This window comes from Colius striatus, chromosome 4 (assembly GCF_028858725.1).
Source record: "Colius striatus isolate bColStr4 chromosome 4, bColStr4.1.hap1, whole genome shotgun sequence".
Classification (NCBI taxonomy): Eukaryota; Metazoa; Chordata; class Aves; order Coliiformes; family Coliidae; genus Colius; species Colius striatus.
In genome coordinates this window covers 44,995,417-45,016,414 of record NC_084762.1, presented here as the reverse complement: position 1 = coordinate 45,016,414, position 20,998 = coordinate 44,995,417, and the positions used below count along the sequence as shown (strand labels likewise).

The 20,998-nt window shown below is 37.4% G+C and overlaps 1 long non-coding RNA gene across 2 annotated transcripts in view; it reads left to right on the top strand.

Annotated features, from left to right (window-relative positions):
- The first annotated feature begins 251 nt into the window (after nucleotides 1-251).
- LOC133625358 (uncharacterized) overlaps nucleotides 252-20,998 on the top strand; it is a 148,820-nt gene continuing 128,073 nt past the window's right edge. For both annotated transcript variants that reach the window (XR_009818683.1, XR_009818682.1), the window contains exons 1-2: nucleotides 252-470; nucleotides 12,214-12,342. This is a non-coding gene — a long non-coding RNA (uncharacterized LOC133625358). The remainder of the gene's footprint in view (nucleotides 471-12,213; nucleotides 12,343-20,998) is intronic.

The window sequence follows — 20,998 nt, the reverse complement described above, 5'->3', positions numbered from 1 at the left end:
AAAAAAATTAATGGATTGCCTATACCTCAGCAGAGAGGTGAAAGGGCTTACAAAACTTTCATTTTAAACCTTGGGTTGCTTTATTGATAGCTTTAAAGTGTTATCTTAAAAATAAATGTTTCAGGAATGTTCTCTACATTCTTTTTCTTAAGTACAAACACTAGCCCATGTATAAAAATGCACAAGTTTATTTGCATTTATATGTGTGTCATGATTTGACGTGAAGCCATTTCTGATAAGGGGGATGGAGCTGTTAAGATGGCTCCTGTAAGAAGTTGCTCAAAACTCTCCCCATCTGAGCCAGACTCACTTCTAGGGCTGAGACAATTAGACGCCTCCACAATCACTTTTTAAGAAGAAACTGGAAGAGGAGAGTTCTTCCTGTTTCTTCCTTCTTCTGTCTCTTCTTCCTTTCTGGCTGGTGGTGGTGCAAGGAGTGGGAAGAGAGAATCAACCATGCGGACTCCAAGGTCAGTGAGGAAAGAGGGGAGGAGGTGTGCTGGAACAGAGACTCCCTTGCATCCTGCGGAGAGGGCTGGTGAAGCTGAGATTTGTTTCCATTTTGTTAAAGACCCCTCATCAGGGGCAGAGACTCACTTTATTAAAGACCCCGTGCCAGGGGTAGTGACTATGGCCAGAGGAGGCCGTGTCCCATAGGAAGGACTCAATATTTGCAGAAACTGTAACTGTGGGGAAGAACCCACGTTAAAGAAGCTCATTAAAATTATGCCCAGAAGAGGCCATGTCCCATAGCTGTATATCTGCAGAAGCTGCAACTGTTGGAAAGAACCCACAGTAGAGATGTTCATTAAGGACTATGTCCTGTGTGAGGGATTCCATATTGGAGCAGGGGAAGAACGCAAGGAGTCCTCTTCTGAGAAGACAGAAGTGGCAGAACCCATCTGTGAGAGACTGACCACATCCCTCATTCCCTGCCCCTCCCCGAGCCATTGAGGTGTGAGAAGGTAGAGATATCAGGAGCAGTGAGCTGAACCTGGGAAGAAAGGAGGGATGAGGGAAGGAGATCTTAAAGTGCTGGTTGTAATTTTCTCATCATTCTACTCTCTTTTTACTTTTTGTTCTGTTCTGTTTCTTGTAGGTAGTAGAATAAACTTTCCTACTTTCCTCTCTAAGTCGAGCAATGGAGTCTGTTTTACTTGGAACCATAATTGGCAGTGAGCCCTATCTCTCTTGTCTCAATCCATAACATCCTTGATTATCTTTCTTTTTTCCCCTCCCATCTTGCTGGGGCCTCTGCCATCCTAACAAGGGTGGGGGTGGAAGAGGGGCGTGGAGAAAGAGGCTGTCATGATACTGCTTTGCTGACTGGGCAAAACCATGACAATGTACAATGGCTACAATCATTAGCTCCATTGTGTCAATTTAAAACGAATAGCAGCAGAATTATTTGTATATGTTGTTAATTCTGTATCCAAACACAGATTTATATGTGCATTTAGTCTACATCTAGAAAGGAAGTCAATGTTCCTAAACAATTTTAATAGACTCTATGCTATTAACAGTTTCTGATTATTTTGCTCTTGTGAAATGTTCCTTTGTGTATAATTTTGTATTTGAATCAAGATGTACACTAGAGAATACTAGGAAGTTCCTTATCTGACATAAATTGTAACTCCACTGATTTCTTACATATGCATGTTTTTGTGAGCTGAAGTATTCGACTATTTTTTCTCATGCTTCCCTTGTGCAGAGCTGTAGATTATGCAATTATCATTGTCTGAATTGTCTGTCCTGAAGCTTGCTAGTGCACATCCAGGAAAATCAAGTATCTTCTAGTTTTGAAGAACTGCGTCGTCTTTTTGTTATTTCCATAGGAACTGAAGCCATCAGGTTTTAATTCAGCCAGAGTAATAAGCTGAACAAGAAAATGTAACTAAAAATTCATGCAAGTTTCCACATTTAATTCACATTTCAAGAGGAATTCAACCTTGCTTTTGATAGTACAATCATTTAAGCATGTGCTTAACTTAGAAATTAATCACATCTGAGAATGTGGTAAGATTTATATACATGCTTAAGTACCTTGCTAATTCAGAAACGTCATACTCGTGAGAGTTTATCAAGTGATGTGGTAGATTTGTCTGTTGTTCACAAATCACATAAATACAGTCCAGATTTATGTAACTGTACTTATTATTCATAAATATTTATGGAATAGTTTGTATAGCAGTATGCTGCCTAGGTCTGAATTACTGATTTGGGTTTATATTAGTTGCAGCAGTCGTGACAGCTATTTTGAGTACTGGAAAAAATTTTCAGTGGAATAATGAATAGCTGAAGGCTAACCACTTTACAGTTGAACGATATAGATTTTATATATATCTATCTTTGTCCCCCTTCACCTCTGCTGTTGTGGTGCATATGCTAATCATTGATATACTAAGGTAAAGATTCAGTTTAGTGTTAAGATGATGCAGACTCAATCTATAATCAAATCCATGCTATTTACTGCTGTTTTAGGCTTAAGGATTATTTCCAACTTTTCATGCAGCTAGAAGAGCAAAATGTTTTCCTCAGTTTCAGTGCTCAGGAAAAGTTTAAAGTTCTCTGCACAAAATAAGACTTGAAATTATAGAATTTCCACAGAAATTGAGGGATTTGAAAAGCTTTCAGCAAATAAATACTTAGACTTCAATTATTAGAAGTCTTACATACAAGTCACTACTTAATGAGACTTGCAAAGGCAAGTCTAACTCCATAGTACTGCTGAGCATTGCTTCAACAATACTAAATACATCTTTGAGCACCCTGAGTATCAGAATATCCATTTAAAAAGGGATCTTGCTCTTTATGTGGGCATTTATAATATACAATGAGACAATGTCAGTGGTGTGGACCCAAGGAAGTATCTCTGCAAGGCTTAAGGTGGTCTTGCATACCAGCTTAGACTGGTAGACACTGGTCTGTCCCCAGTGGGACACGTTTTTATCACAGATTGCTCATCACTGGAGAGTGTTTCTCTTACATAGCGTTGTTGTGAGAGTTAGATACCTTAGGAAATAAAGAGCAACAGGAACAAATATCTTCAAAATAGACTTTCAAAATCTTGGTTGTTACTACATCTCTATTAGGCCAGTTCATTTGGAGCCTCAGTTCCTTTTGAGATTTTGATTGCAAAGAACATATTTTTCTTCAATGTACGGGGAAGAAAGTGGGTCTTAGTCTACACTCATTAATCTCTGCCTTTGCAAGAAGTAGCTAAGGGATTATTTTCAAATGTTTTGTAATATTTAAAGTAATGTGTAGTGAAAAATGTGGTGTTTTTCTTCCTTCTTGTAAAGAGCAGTATGTTTTGCCTTTATGACTTTTACCATGATTGCTCTAAATTTCTGAGACAGAAGTCAAAGGAATGATTCATGTTTTTTCCCTTTAATTTAGGTAACATGATATTTGGCATTAATTATTCTCTTAGATATATAAGAAAAAATATGACTAGAGTTTGATAAAATTTCTCATTACGATAGACTGAAGCAGTGAAACAAAGCCAGAATTACGTAGAGCATGACCTTTCCCTGTATGATGTCTCCTTGTATAAAAATAAGTCTCATCAGACTGTGATTTAGATGCCAAGCCAAAGGATAGTAACTGTAATTAGAAGCTTAAAATGGCAAGATGAAATATCCTTACATTAAGTTTAAATTGAAGATTAAAAAAAATTAGGCAAATGTTTGGTAATTTTTCCACTCTATTTATACAGTACCCGACTAACTTATTTCTTGTTACTTGTCAGTTCTGCAGCGTCTTATATTATGGAAATATCCTCATTAGTAGTATTCTCAGTGGAATAATTAGGGCATTGTGATTTTATATTATCTTCTCTACAACCAGGCAAACGTCTGCTATGAATTTCCTAACATTAGTTCCAAATGCATAGGGACAATAAAAAAAAGTACTATAAATCTTATTTACCATTGGACTGAAAATCTGGGAGAACTACATCATCTCATTTACTGCAAGAAGAGTTTGAGGGAAAGTAGAACAGAGAATAAAATGTCATTAATTCTATGTTGGTGCAGATTGTTTTCATTTCATACCATTTTTGTGTCATCGTACACTTTACAAATGATGGTAACTGGGAGTTTTTTTTGGTGGTTGCTCAATTATTGTGTGGTTAGAAATGAAAATGTTGCTACAACTATAGCGATTCAGCCTCAATTAAATTCAAATATATGAAGACCATTATTTCAACAGTACGGATAGTCATTTCAGGAATAAGTTTAGACATTTGCCTTGGAGCAAAGTATGACTAATACCTGTAAGCTAACATTGAGGGGAAAGAAAGAAAGGAGGCAAAAATCTTTTTGACCATGACTGGAGAGAGCAAAAATCCTGTAATCCCAGTTATAGCTCTATGAAAGGATGCTGCAGACACAGTTTAAGAGATAAAAAAATCCTCTAAGAGGTAGAGTATTTGGGGATAAATTGTGAAATACAGAGAAGGTGAAATCTCCTAAAGAACAAAAAAACTTTTCAAAGAAGGGATAAAAAAATTGCTTTCCACCTCCCAAAGAGAAGGTGGGTACATCTCCAAAGCAGTGCACAGAGACTTAATTGAGCAATTATTACTGAATTAAAGAGAGGTGATATGGCTACATTTCTTAACACAACTTTGAAAATCTGCCCCCTAATATACTGTAGTACTTATCTGAAAATTTGTAGAAAAGAATCTGAAGTTTTTATTTCTCTCATGTGCATCAGTGAGAGAATTTAGACACCTGATCATTATATATTTTTGGCACTAAAGTTTTTAAAGCGATTATATTCTCTAACCAAGCTTGCCCATAAAATGACACATATAATTTTTCTAGTTTCCAATCATTCTCTGCCCATTTATTTCAGTTGCCTTAGAGTTTCCGTTTCCTCCTTCCCAGCTCCCAGGCTGCCTTCTGAGCAATACAGTACAACTGTAGAGTAGATGTGAATAGTGCAATTGTAATGTATGGATCCTCACCTCAGTTCTTCACTTGGCTCCTGCCTAGTCCCATATAGAAGTATATAGAAGCCAGGGCTAAATAATACACATCCTCTTAGTCATAGCATCATAGAATCATAGGATGGTAGGAGTTGGAGGGGACCTCTACAGATCATCTAATTGACCCCCACCTGCTGAAGCAGGATCCCCTTGATCAGGTTGCACAGAAACACATCCAAGTGGGTTTTGAAAACCTCCAGAGGAGACCCCACAGCCTCTCTGGGCAGCCACTGTCTTGCAACTGTGTTTTAAAGACACATATATTCCCTGTTGCTTGCTATCTGGAGTGAGGATCAGGAAAATAAAATGGAATTTTACATTCTGTACAAAATCATCTCACCTATGCACTGGCTGTGAGTTAAAGAAAGGCCTTTTAAACAGAATCACTGTCAAGAGGCTGAGACCAAAAAGGACTCATTAACACGTGTCTGCTTTCATTTGACAAATACACAATATATTTAGTAGCAATCAAGTACTACCAATGGAAGATATCCTGTTATTTTAAATATCTGTTGAAAAATAATTTTCTTACACAAAATTATTCTGCTTTTTTTTTTTTTCAAGACTGTCACTCTAATGATTGTAATTCCCTGTTAATGTCTGTTATTTATATCCACACTTTAATCCTCCTGAAGAGACTGAACCTTAGACTTCTATTCAATATTTTCTGGAGACACAAAGTGAACTGAAGAAACAAAGTCAGGAGATTAAGTAGAGTAAAATTAACTTTCTGTAGTCACTGCATATAATTTTCCTGGTAAGTAGGCAGGAGTTTCTGATCAACAGTAAAGACAACTGACTTTTTTGCAAATATATATTTTATTTCAGTTTTAATGAGTGCAAATCTTAATTCTGAGGATGTTTTTCTTGAGACTATGTAGGTCTGGACTTTTCGTTTCACGATTGGACAGCCAGGGTATGACAGACAGGCATTCGTAATTTAATCCAGCCAGCCTTGTTGATTGACTGGAGCTCTGGCCTAACCATAGATCTGTCTGTAAGGAAACAAAATATCACACCCAAATAGGTTGAAGTCCAGCATGTTGTACTTTGTATCTGTTCGTACTCTTTCAGCTTCCTTCTTGCTTACCTCTTTCTTATGGCATCAGATGTAGAATGACAGATTTTTACAGGATGAAGTTGCACAACATCTGCCTAGATTTCATGTCATGAAACTTTCCCTGTTCGCCATCTGCCCACAGAATATGTTCTTGTTCAAATGGTTAAGGGGTATTACAAAATGTTAGCTGCTGAAACCAGACTATATTCAGTACCTGAATATTATATTCTGCACTCCTGTTAGTTGTTATAACTTAAGTAAATTGTAATTGTAGAGAAAAAAAAAAAAAAAACCAAAACACACACAAAAAAGAGATAAATTTGAAGGTAAAGGAAAAAAAATACAAATAATCAGTCATTAAAGTTTTTCTTTCTTAGGAGAATATATTCCTATCAAGTTTTTATGTAACTTCAGTAATGCAAAACAAAAGACCAAATTCATTTTAGACAAATATGATAGTAATTTAGAGTAATCTTTATTCTTGGGTAGCAAAGAAGAAAAATGGTCTTCTGTCTGATGCTGACTTGGATTCTAGTTTGGATGAAAATTGTACACAGTGCTAAATTTCCTAATGTACCTAAAATCTAAATACTTAGGTTCCCTTTCTGGTTGGTACAGACCTTGTAGTAACAAAGTGTGACTGGCAACTACATTTTCTTCACTGTACTCCATACATTTCTTGTTGTACCTGTGTATTGGGTTTCCTTGGCAAGGTTTTTGTAGCAAGGGTCTATAAGGACATCTTCTGTGAGAAGCTGATGGAAGCTTCCCCTGTGTCCAAAAGAATCAGTGCCAGACAGCTCTAAGATGAATCTGCTGCTGGCCAAGGCCAAGCCCATCAGTGGTGGTGGGAGAGCTTCTGTGAGAATGTATTTAAGAAGGTGGGAAAAAAGACTACACTAGGGCAACTGCAGCCACAGAGAGAAGTGAGAATATGTGAGTGTCGTGTGTTTATATAGCAAGGTTTTGGTAGCAGAGAGGCTACAGAAGGGACCTCTGTGAGGAGGTGCTAGAAATTTCCTCTATATGTGATGGGGCAGATGCCAGCTGGCTCCAAGATGGACTTAGTGCTTGCCAAGGCTGAGCCCTTCAGTGATGGTGGTAACGCCTCTGTGATTAACACATTTGAGAAGGTGAAGAAAGTCACGGCACAGGTGCCAAACTGCTGCAGAGGAGGCAGTGAGAATGGGAGAACAACACGTCTGCAGACACCAAGCTCACTGAGAATGAGAAGAGGAGGTGCTCCAGGCAGAGATTCCTCTGCAGCACAGGGAGAACTCTATTCTGGAGTGGGTGGATGCCCAAAGGAAACTATGAGCCATTGGGAAACTCAAGCTAGAGCAACTCCTAGAAGGGTCCAGGAACTCTCTTGAGGGCTTATGGAGAAAGAAACCCATGCTGGAGCAGGTTTATTGTCAGGACATGTGACCCCATGAGGGACACACTCTAGAGCAAGACTGAAGTATTGCACCACATAGAAGGGATCCACACTGGAGAAGTTTGTTAAAAGTTATAGGCCATGAGAGTGACCCATGTTGGAGAAATTCATGGAGAACTGTCTCCTGTGAGAGATATAAGACCCACGCTAGAGAAGTTTGTTAAGAACTGTAGCCCATGGGAAGGACTCATGTTGGAGTAGGAAAACTGTGAGGAGCTCCTCTCCAAGAGGAAAAGTGGCAGATACAATCTATGATGAACTGACTGTAACCCTGATTCCCCATTCCACAGCACTGCTGGGGAAGCAAAGGTAGAGACTTGGGAAGAAGGGAGGGGTGGGGGAAAGATGTTTTAAGATTTAGTTTTTATTTCTTATTTTTCTGTTTGATTTGATTGGTAATAAACTAAACTATTATTTCCCAAGTTGAGTCTGTTTTGTCTGTGATATTTAAGTGCTGTGTGATCTCCCTGTTCTTATCTCAGCCCCTAAGACTTTGCTCTCCAACTGAGGGGGGCAATAATAGTGCGGTTTTGGTGGACAACTGGCATCCAGCCAGGATCAACCCACCACAACCAAAAATAGCTTTGTATCATTGAAAAAACTTAAAAGCCCTGGCTTTTTTAATTACAACTTTCTTAATTGCTATTGAACTGGCTACATTTAATTTCCACAAAGAATATAAAAGTGAAATAACCAATCATAATAACTGAGAGCAACAAAGAATGATATTTGGTACAAATTTAATGATATTAAATTAAAAATATAAATATAAGGTAAATTAAAGCCATGGCTGTGGAAAGTCTCTAACTCTGAGATGCTACAGTTAAGGCTGAATTACAGTTTCTAATGTAACTGCTCCCTCCACTTTTGAATATTTCATCTTCTCAGGGGCAATGCTCTCTGTCTGATTTCTGCCCAAAAAAACAATTTAAAAAAAGTTAGAACTAAAATAGTCTTTTTATTTTTTCTTTTTCCTGACTATGAAGCTCTGTTCATAGAGAGAGATAGTTCCCAAATAGATGGAGAGATATATAGTCCCCAAATTTTAGTCCCCATATATAATTTCCATATTCTCCCATTATAAAGAGAAAAATAGCATCTTTTTCTTGAGTAGCCTTATAGACAAAATAGCCATGTGCTGTAAGATTCAATACAGCACAGGAAGAGTAAAAGTCATAGTCACTATATAATAGTCATTATAGAATCATTTAAGTTGGAAAAGACCCTTAAGACCATCAAGTTCAACCACTAACCTAACACTGCCAGGCCCATCACTAAACTATGTCACTCAGCACCTCATCTATGCATCTTTGAAATATTTCCAAGGATGATGACTCCATCATCTCCCTGGGCAGCCTGTTCCAATGCTTAATAACCCTCTTGGTGAAAAAGTTCTTAAATCTATACTTCCCTGGCACAAATAGAGTTTATTTTCTCTTGTCCTATCAGTTGTTACCTGGGAGAAGAGACTGACTCTCACCTCACTACAATCACCTTTCAGGTAGTTGCATAGAGTGATCACATCTCCCCTCAGCTTCCTTTTCCCCAGGCTAAACAACCCCAGCTCCTTCAGACACTCCTCAGAAGACTTGTGCTCCAAATCCTTCACCAGCTTCATTGCCCATCTCTGGACATGCTCCAGCACCTCAGTGTCTTCCTTGTAGTGAGGGGCCCAAGACTGAGCTCAGTATCGGAGGTTCAGCCTCACTAGTACCGAGTACAGCGGGACAATCACTGCTCTGCTCCTGCTGGCCACACTGTTCCTAAAACGGGCCAGGATGCCATTGGCCTTCTTGGCTGCCTGAGCACACTACTGACTCATGTTTAACACCCACAGGTCTTTTTCTGCAGGACAACTTTCCATCCACTCTGCCCCAAGCCTGTAACATTGCCTGGGGTTTTTGTAGCCCTAGTGCAGGACCTGGGACTTGGTCTTGTTAAATGTCACACAATTGGCCCATTGCTCCAGCCTGTCCAGGTCCCTCTGAAGAGACTTCCAGTTCTCAAGCAGATCTATGCACCTGCCCAGTTTGATGTCATCTGCAAACTTACTGAGGGTGCTCTTGATCCTCTCATCCATATCACTGATAAAGATGTTAAACAGAACAGTCCTCAACACTGAGCCCTGGGGAACACCACTGGTAACTGTCTACCAACTGAATTTAACTCCATTCACCACCACTCTCTGGACCCAGCCATCCAGACAAAAAATTAATTTTAATCTGCCCCAGTTCTAATCCTGATCCTGTGTCTTTAGAGCAGTCAGAACAGATTCAGAAGCAGAAGATTCATAAATTCCTTTTCCTGATCTGAGGTTATTCTAGGTTGAGATTACAGTCTTTGTAGATGGAGGCTCTTAAGCTCTCCAGTGCTCTGCTATGTGTGATTAAGGCTCATCAACATAAATGAGGGTGGAACAATTTTTCTTCTAATTACTATCTATGCTTTAATCCTTTTTTTTTTAAAGTTAATACTCATACCACTCTATTCAGAGCTTCTTCCATTTATAAATTTGGAATTTTAAATAGTTTAAGACAGAGGTCACAGGATATTTGAAGAGATTATGGGTTTTCTGCACTCAGTGGCAAATCACTGATTAGCTTCAAAGAAGCTGGAATTAAAAATCATAGATCTTTGTTGGCACAGAACTGTATTTTATCTAGCAGACCATGTAGGTTCCCCAAAAAACCCTTGAGATTGGTGTAGTTGGTTTTATCCTCTCTGAAAAATAATATAACCTACCAAGTGCATTGAGCTTCAGAAATCAGTATATTGCACAGCTTTAAGACACTGTTATCAGATTCACTTTACAGACTGAAAAACTTGAGACATGCCTTATCTTAGTTTACATCATTCTCAATGTAAGATCCAAGTACTTCAACAAAGTATTTCTTCTCTGTAGGAAGGGATTTGTGTGTGGGGGGGAGCGTCTGTGTGCTTTTGGTGATTTCCTTTTACTAGTCATCTTTCTTCAAAACCACAGTCTAATTTGTATCCTCTTACTTTCTCAAAACTCCCCTCAAAACTCTTCCATGGAATTTCACCAAATATCTTGCTGAAGTCAAGTATACTTTAGTCCACTTGTATAATATTCACAAATCTCGGGTTTACATTCTGAAAAAGAGTTGACTAGCTTTGGTTTTGAAAAATGCAAATGGTATTAGCCAAGGTACTTAAACTATTTATCTGCTTTATTAATCAACCCATCCTGTTGTTGGAACTAAATTTTTCAGTTTCGAATTTCACAAAATTTTCTCTACCTTCAAAGAGAGAAAGTAGATTCAGTATATTAACTTTAAACCTGAAATACTATGTCATGGAGACTTGTCATGCCATCAAACTGACCTTCACAAATCCCATACGCTAATTAAAAAATGTGTTTTGTTATATGTACTTGTGGCTAAAGGATATTACTATTATCAATGATTCCTCACTTCTATGAAGAAATCAGCAGTTTATTTGGCAATAATCACATCTCAAATTATTTTGCATCTCATACAGCTGCTTATCTTTCTCTAGCTTCCACAGCTGGGTTTTACCAAAATACAGGTGAACCGTACATGACTGAGGAAGAATTGCTCTCTTCTTTTGCTTAGAAGCAGTGTTTCCCTATGAGTTCATCCACATACCTAACTTGCTATATTTTATAAAAAAAAAAAAAAAAGGAAAGAAAAGAAAAAGATTGGGATGACTGTGTACAGTCACAGCTATCCAGAAGGCAGATCAGCTGGAGATGGAGCATGGTAACAGCACGACAGCTTTTGAGCCCAACTCAGTCTGATAACAGTTCCCTGTGGAACTGAAGGAGTTTGTCACTGGTAATGATAGACAGTTATTGGCAGTAGAGGTAGATTTAAGATGCCTCTTACCTTCCTAGTAACAGCAGTCTTATTTCTGAAAGCACTGAGAATTTTATGCGTTGACTGTTATGCAAAATTCAGATGGTAAGTTAGAAAATCCAGCAGTCATATTAATTTAGTTTGCACTTAGATTATGCATAGTTTCCTGTGCACAAGAGTTAAAAAAATGGTCTTTGCTTGTGTTTTGTTTCATTTTTTTTCTTCAAATGTTGTTAGGACTGATTGAAGTTATGGTTTCTGATTATGATTATGATGTGTCATAGCAATTAAATGCAAAGTAAGGATACATAAATCATAAGCTACAAAAAACATGTCTCTAAGATAGACATCAGATGTCAGTACAAAGATTTGGAGACAGACAAATCAGTTGTCAACCATGATAATTGCAATGTGCTCTGAGAAAATAACTCTACCTCCAACACCAAAAATAGGACAATGTAACCTGTAACTAAAGAAATACTATAATTATATATTTGTAGATAAGACATTTGAATTAATTTTGAGATAAATCCAGAAAAGACTTAAGCCCTGTCCTAAAGCTTATATCTAACTTCTTGGATGACCATAGGACAAGAAGCTATTCTTTCCTTAATCAATAGATGCTTCTTCCTCAAACAATGTTGAACATCACTCATTTTGTTTATTTAAAAAAAATTATTAAACATAACTAGTTATCTATACTGCAGTAAAAAGAAAAAAAAGAAGAAGGGGGAGTCCATGGAGATTTTGTGCCGTGGCAAAAACAGTAAAGAAAGAGCAAGCACAACTATATTGAGAGAGGATAGCAACTGCTAATATTCAGGGTGACAGAAAAGAAGCTGGATGCTACTAATGACTTAAATAAATTTCTCTCCTGCCTCAGCCTAAGATGAGAGTTTCAAGCTCAGCTCATCTGATCCCAGAGAAAGTGATGAAAAGAAGAAAATGCAACCCAAAATACCAGAGTGAATATGAAATATCAAATAGAAGAATAATAGATACAGATAAATAGGTGAGTACTTGTCTTCATTTCAGCTGGGGTAGAATTAACTTTCTTCCTAGTTGCTGATACAGGACAATGTTTTGGATTTATGCTGAAAAGAATGTTGCTAACACAGGAATGTTTCGGTTATTGCTGAACAGTGCTTTCATAGCATCAAGGCCTTTTCTGCTTCTCATCCTGCCCTGACGGAGTCGGCTGAGGGTGCATGAGAAGCTGGGAGGGAGCATGGCAACACAGCTGATCTGAACTAGCCAAAGAGCTATTCCATACCAAATGATGTCATGCTATAAGCTGGGGGAGTTGGCAGGGAGGGTTGGATTGCTGCTCAAGCATTGATCAGCAGGTTGTGAACAATTGGATTGCACACCACTTGGTTTTGCTTTCTTGTTTTCTTTGGGTTTTATTTATCTCTCTGCTATTTTTTTCATTAAAAATATTATTATTATTGTATATTATTACCATTGTTATTTTAGTTTAGTTTAGTTATTAAAGTGTCCTTATTTCAACCCAAGTGTTTTGTTTTTTTGTTCACTGATTCTCCTCTCCATCTCACTGGAGGGAGAGAACAGGGGTAGTGAATGAATGGCTTTGTGGTGCTCAGTTGCTGGCTGGGGTTGAACCATGATAGTGGTGTAATTGTCTAGTGCAAATTCACAAGTGCGTGTTGACATACTTCAATTCATAGATTGTCTTTCATAATTTTATAGAAAAAATGTTTTGTTCTCCAATAAACCCATCAATTAAATAAGATAAATTCTAGCCTGTGAAAAGCCAAGTACTAAAATATTAGCAGACCTTCAGTTTAGTCAGAAGAACTAAAGTGTTTCGTCCTTTTTCTCCTGCCTTCCACTCAACAGCCTTCCTTCAGCAAGATGGATCAAACCCCCTGCAGTTCAATTCCTCTTGCTCTCAAATCTCCTTTCCAACAGTCTGTATCAGAGACATTGCTATCTTTTGATGGCAGTCTTTAAATAACTTTCTTGTTATGGTTGTAACAAAGTGTACTAGAATAAGACGGATTACCTGATTCAGTTTCTGCAAAATCATACAACAAATGCAAAGAATGATTTCACAGATGTGCAACTGGTTGACTGAGAAGAAGGACTATGACTACTTCTTTGGGCTTCATTTTCTCTCCACTCCTCTCTGCAAGCAGGCAGGAGGTAAATACTTCCATATAGTTGGAGGGTCACTGCTCAAAAGAGTGAGAGACTCCAACACCTTAATCTTGCTGAGACCCTACATACTGCCATGGACCTGAAGATACTACTGCTGTTAGGAGAGGATGAATCAGCTTTCCAGTGCAAACATTTTTAATGTAATGGAAACTTACACATCTCTAAGCATGCTCAGCTTCAGGATTGAATCCAGTGATGAAAAAGTAGGTTTCCCATATAACTACTGCTATGCAGTGTGATATGTCTTGCCTTCTGTTTCCTGTCTAAAGCAGACTATTCTTTCCACACAATATAATGCCAACTGCTGTTATGATTTTTGGCACATTCACAGGACTTTCTGTGAATGATATGGCATTGGTAATATTATTTATGCAAGCTGCCCGTCAAAACTCAAAATACCTTGGCACTCATTCTTATACCAAAACTCCCAATCAATATGTGAACAGGCTGAATGCCATCTGAAAACATAGACATGAATGTAGGCAGCCAACACATTCTTTTTTATGATCATATGTGTGCTTAGGGCAGAAGTGCCAGCAGACAGTCTAGCAGCTTGCGGCTTAGATTGAGAGAGGAACCTCTTTTCTCTTTGAATTTAAACTGCTTGATTCTTTTTTTTATTTTGAGGAGAATATTGATATACTGAAAAGCACCTTATATTTGTTAGTATGATGCACATATTTTATATTTTCCCTAGAATAAAATCTTTTCCAAGAGAGAAATTCTGCTAGTAAATATTTTTTGCCTCTTGGCCAACAGTTTCAAATATGAAAAGTTTCAAATAGCTTTTAGAGTTTCCTGGAAAAAAAAATGTTAGTAGGTCCTGTAATGTGTGATAAGATGGAGGACTTGGGGTCATATCAGAGGAAGGAGACGAGAGCCCTGTTACAGATAGATGTGTAATTGCTTAGTCCACACAGGCTAAACCTAAATCTGGCCACTTCTGAGTTGGAGATGATTAAAAAGCATTAGGTCTTGACACAGTAGTCTGACCTCCTTCTTGCAGGGTATTACAGTAACCTTTTGTACCCACATAAAACTCTCAATTGCTTTTTGGATCTTTTTGTGTGTAATATGTTCCTCAGTTTGGCTGCACTCATGTTGACTGACAAACTATTTTATCTTTTAAAATATTTTTTTACAATTTTATATATCCTGCTCTTCATGAATTAGGAAACAGAGACTTATTTGATTTAAAAATACGCTGAAAGCTGTCTCAGTCTTTTCAAACTCTTTGAGTTTCTTCTCATCCAGTTATTCTTACAACTCTTCTCAGAATCTTATGTGTTTCTTGGTAATGCATACTTTACACGTTATTCCAGACAAGAAAAATAGAAAAGCTGCATTTTTGTTCAATATAAAATAATTCTTATATTCTTCATACTATTGATTGTTCTGTTCCTTATGCATGCCTAGCATAGTATTTACTTTGTATCTGAAATTGCACAGTGAAGAGAGGTCTCTATTTAATAGACGGCAATGATGTATAAGATCATTGACATTAGTGTAAAATCTTATAAAAAGTGTGAATGTTTAATGCTTCTCCTCCTCATCTTTCACACACTTTATATTACCTGTATTTATTGATAGAAAATGCATTTGTCTGTTATAGCAACATATTTAAGTCTTTCTCTGACTATGTGTTACCCCATGACTACTTTCCCTAATAGCATGGAACACCTTAGAAATCAAAAGAAACTGTGGCAACTAAGCCTATTTGTATATAGGGACATGCTTTATTTATAGCAAGATGTTCAAAGTGTCAGAGAAGACAGGAGAGAGGCACAATGTTTCTTCTTAAAACAGTGCCAATTACAGCCTATCATCTCACACAGGCATTCTTCTATATTGCTTTTAATTCTTTTTCAGCCAGATGCAGATACAAAAATTTCTCATCTCATGCATTTGAATAAAAGGAATGGTTAAAATATGGAAAAACATTTGCTACCTGTTAGTACTTTGGACCACCAACTGTGTTTTATTAGATACTTCAGATTTTGGAGAACGAGCCATTTTAGTTTATCTATTTCAGAACTATGACTATATTAAGTCCAGGACTGGCTTCTGCTTGTGATATCTGTTAAAATGATTATTTTGACACTTACTCTGGTTTGTCATTATTTTTCTTAAAAAAAAGAAGAAAAAAGAAAAAGACCATGAAACCTTTCCTTCTTAGCAATATGCTCAATTGTTACTTGATTCGGTGAGCCAGTCTCTTTTTCACAGTCCTCCTACTCCTTTTATACCATAAAAAATATGAAACAGTCTAGAGAATATTGTTTAGAGTTTTTTGAATTAGAATCTAGAATGCTCAAATTTGGAATACAGTTCAAATTTTAAGGAATTCCAGGGCCTACTTACAAATTGCTTGAGTATTGGAAGTCAAGTCTCACTATATAAAAACTATTATTAAAATATACATCTATAGATCTATGTGTACCTATACCTATATGTATGCATTCACAAACTTTGTGAATTTAAAGGTCTATAGTCTAACTTTGTCATTCAGCTTTGATGGTGTTAATATCAAGAAGCATATTCTAGTATATTCTAATGTTTATGTCAACATTACTAGGTATTAAAATATTAAATTAAATAATTGTGGTTTGGAAATACAGACCATTAGCAGTCATGTCTTTGATGAATGCAAAATTCTTTTCACTACTTTTACAGGCTTTTGTGAACCTAGTTTCAAAGGTGGTTTGGGAAATCCAAGGAGTCACAGAGTATAGGGGAATATATAGAATAGGGAATATATCAGTATCAAAGCACAGAATCACAGAATTATTTAGGTTTGAAAAATCCTTTAAGATCATTCACTTAATCTGTTAACCTAACAGTGCCAAGCCTACCATTAGACCATGTCCTTAAGCATCTTGTCTACAAGCCTTTTAAATACATTCAGGGATGATGACTCCACCACTTTCCTGGGAAGTCTTTTCCAATGCTTGACAACCCTTTCAGTGAATACATATTTCTTCATATCTAATTCAAATGTAAACATTTGTACAATCACTGCTTTTAACCATGCTCAATATGGCTGGGGTGCAAGAGGGAAGGTGGGAGAGCCAAAGCTACTTTTGTTCTGTTCAGGTCATCTGAGTTATCACATAGGTCTGATATTCCTACACCCTAAATTCACTGAGCAAGATGGCATGCTGGAGAAAAAAACAGTTCCTCCTGCTTATTCAGGCAACTTCACTTCTACTAGTAGCCCTGCTTGTTTTTTCATCAAGCATCTTAATTGTCAGCATTACAAATAAACAAAAGAGTTCCCTGATCTCCGTAACTCTCTCCTGGCTGCAACAACTGAGCAACAGAGGGAAACAAACTCCTCCTGTTGTTTCACTGTAAACCAGCCCTTTCCTTCTCCCTTGCCATAGCCAGTCTCAACCAGGCTGTGGTAAATATCCTTGCGCAAATACTGTCGTTGTTTACATAACATTCAGAATTGATAGCTCCAGGGAACCATATTAAACAGTGGAAATAGCTTGCAGCTTGGGCCTCAGCTGGTAAACCTAAATGCTGAAGAGCTGTGAAGGGTGACTTATTCCCAGTCAGCTAGCTATTTGGTTTCTGGTCTTTGACAGATGAGTGAATCTTGTTGCAGTAGTTTTAGACATTATCATCCTCAGCCGTTGGCTCGGCTATTCTGCTGGAGGTCACCACCTTCATAATAGCATTTGCTATTTGTAAAGAATCAGTCCTTCTAACTTGTAGCCTGGCATTTTACTCAAACTCAAATTCAGTGGAAAATTAAGCTGAAATACTGGACACCTTACCAGGGCTTCAGAAGTGCAAGTAGCTACACGAAAGCAAGGACACGTCTGACCCACTTATACCAACTAGATGCTGAAGGTGTCTCAAAATCTAGTTTTGTGATTTTCAAATATTCTTTCTCTCAGAACCAAAATTAGACCATTTTTATAATTTAAAAGAATTGCATATAGCTATGTTCATCTGAATCTGAAGAGTAGAACCTGTAGTACTACAGAGTTTTCAAACTGTTTGCAATATACTATTTTAAAAACCCATTTCACAGCTTACAGCTTTGTCATGCTTGGAAATATTTAGTCTTAAATCCTGCACAACCCAAGCCTGAATTTTCTTGACAAGTGTTTTAATGAATATAGTTCTACTTTCCTGAAACATGAGACAAAAGAAATAAAAATTTTGTTTGAAAACATGATAGGAAAAAATAATTCAGTCAGCACAACTAACCTTTTAGGACACTCCTATTAGAATAAGGAAAGAAATGCAACAAGAAGTGGCTGTTTGTAACACCAACATATCTTATCTGGACCCAGAAAAATAATTTTAGAAAATTAGCACATCCTAGTGTGCATTTGCTTGAGTCTGACAGCCAAATCCCCTGAAATCACCATTTCTGGAGACCATTGTGGCTAAATATCTCCTGAAGTTGATAGGTCACAAAAACTGTTCCTCTGTAAATTAACTGGGCAGACCTCAACTCCTTGCAGCCCTTATCTTGGGCTGTACTGGGCAGGAGCCTTTGAAAAGTGTCTGACCATGTCATAGGAGGTTGGAACTATATGATCTTTAAGATTCCTTGCAACCAAACCAGTCTATGATTCTATGATACTAATGGCCATTTTATGATTCTACTGGCTACGGAGATAAAATTGTCTAAAATGGATGAAACACTTCATTCAGTACACATGAAGATTTTATCAAGAGAGAAGAACATATGCATGTATCACAGTGGGTCCATCTGTCTCCTCCAAGGCTAAGCTACTGGCACCTGGAGAAGTGTAAGATTCTGGATCCATTAGCACTGATAGGAGCGTATTGTTGCACTAGTCTGTGGCTTAGAAATTTCTGGACTGAAGAAATTTCTGGACTGAAGAATATTACTCAGGTAATGCATATTTATTGATTTATTTAACTTCTTTTTGAGCCCCTGTAAATTTTTGACCCCTTCTGTCTTCCACAGCAATGAATGCTATTGAACAGTGTGTTGTCTGAAGAATGGATTTTTCTTTGCTTTGAACCTACCACCTGTTAATTTCTTGTGATGGCTCTTCGTTTTGTATCACCAGAAGCAATGTCATTCTCTGTGTTCTCCAAGCTACTCATGATACCCTATACCTCTGTTGTAGTCCACTTGAGTTTTATTTTTCAAGGCTGAAGAATCCCACTCTACGTAATCTCTCTCCATATAGTTGTCTGGTCTTGTTACTCTTCTCTTGGCTATTCTAGTTGTATAATATCCTTTCCTGACATAGGATAGTGAGAGGGGAATACACAAACTGTTCAAGACGAACATCAAACTACATCACTAGTTCACGATGTCATTTTCATGTTTTCTGTTCTTCACTCTTGCTGATTTTTTCCAACTTCATTCTGTTTTTTTTTCATTATTTAGTAGTGAACAGACACTTGAATTACTAAAGTTAGTCTAAAATTTCTTCCCTGAGAGGAAGCAGCTAATCTAGAGACTGTCAATTATGTATGGTTAAAATTATTTTTTCCATATATTCAATAGTTTATGTTTAGCACAAATAAACAACACTCTGATTGTATTGTTCAGCTACCCAATAACCTAACAATCTTTAGTAATTCTTCTCAGTTGGATTTTGGTTTTATTATGTTGAACAATTTAGCACCAAAAGCAAAACTTTTATATTTGCTATCAATTCCCTCTTATGGAATCCTTATAGCTATCAGTTGTACAGGAGAGACAGTTTCCTGAGACACTGTTCTATTTTTTTGAAAAGTGGGAAGCTATATAGTGAATGAGGCATGAGTCTGTCCAGAAGAAAAGAAAGTCTCAGGCGTCATGCTATGTATATGTTTAGAGAAGAACATTTGCTTGTTTGCCTGACACTTAATGGTTTTCTTTTGAGACAGCAGCTATGTAAAAACAGTAATCTTGTGTGGACTGAGTTGCATATAGTACCTATATGCAATTTTATGTAACAACAGAGCCACTTTGTGTTTTACAGTTTGCTCATTAAAATTTTCTTGCCAACTAATGATGGCAGAATTTCTCTGTTACCCTGCTTACTGGCTCTTGAAGTACTGAAGATGCATTAGTACCTGCAGGAAAGCTGTAGCTGTTTGGAGACCTTAAGCTCAGTTTCCTCCTCCCCCACATGGGAAGAAAAAAATCTGATGGAAAAAAAGTTCCTTTTTGTCTAAGGAATCTAATCATTACTGTACTCCGTGCTAGAAACGTTAACTGAGTGTTTGTGAATTCTTGTGTTAACTGCTTGAAACAAAGACTATAGCTTATGAAGTTACTTTCAAAGTAATCTCCATGCAACACAGACATTACTACAAAAATGGCATATTCAGAATACATTTAAACATTTGTGTTTCATCTTTTGTTTTGCATTTATTCAAGGGGATGAATTATGCTAAGATCATAGTATGTTTTTCAGCCCATGGCTATTTCATTTGGGGCTCAGTAGGTTTGATTCAAGTACTTTAGTAGATCTGATAATTAATCTACCATTAAAAGCAGAATTCCAGGACCCCATATCTTCTCACCATTTCCATTATTTAAGGATAAAGGATTTTCTAAAATTGCCAGAGGATACTGAAGGCAACATAATGTGTCACATACTTTTATTTTGCTTAACATAGCATGCCACATACAAAGCTCAAATACTTGACATAGTATTTGAAAAGGAAGATAGGCCAAAAGCTGGCTTTAGCTAAGGAGACACATTTCTCTGGGTCTATGTTAACACATTATGTGAGGCAGAGGCATGAACAAGGGCATTGGTGTGTATGTGCTTGTCCATAACTCTTGCCAGCATATTTCTGGCACAGTTCTGGACTAGGACAACTGACACACTACAGGCAATGTCTGAGTATGCCTGGGGCATAGCAGAGGGGAAAGAATATTCTCCATAGTTCACCTGGATGGGGGAAAAGTGGGAATACATCTGGACACATGCTGTGCAGCATTAACTGTGATTCACCTGTACAGTGCTTAATTCTTCTGGATGCTGAAACACCTTAGAGATCACTCTACACTGCTTCAGTCTCAGCTGGAGTTCATGATGCCATTTATGGGCCTATGAATACTTGGAACAGCCTTTTGGTTTTTTGATTATACTGAGAGTTCAACATCTTTAAGAAAAATCTCTTGAAAAACATCATATAATATTTAGTGAAAGATATTCTGTATCGTTAGGCTGGTTCTAATGCAAATATTGTGCTTTCATGCTGTAAAATTACTGTTGTAGTAGAACTATAGAAATTGTAAAGAAATGCCATCTGTGATGCTGAGAATCTGAGTGTACAGTGTTTATTCAGCTATGAAGAGTTTATTTTGCAAATACACATCTGAATCTCTGTAGAATAAACTATGTACAAAGTGTTTCCTTGTACCAGAATTATGTTGCATATCTAATGCCTTCTCCATCTCTCAGAAGTCAGAAGGGGACAGTTTGATTTCCCAGGGGAGATCATTTCTCTTCTTAAAGAACTTGCAGGGCCGTTGACTCCTTCAGAAG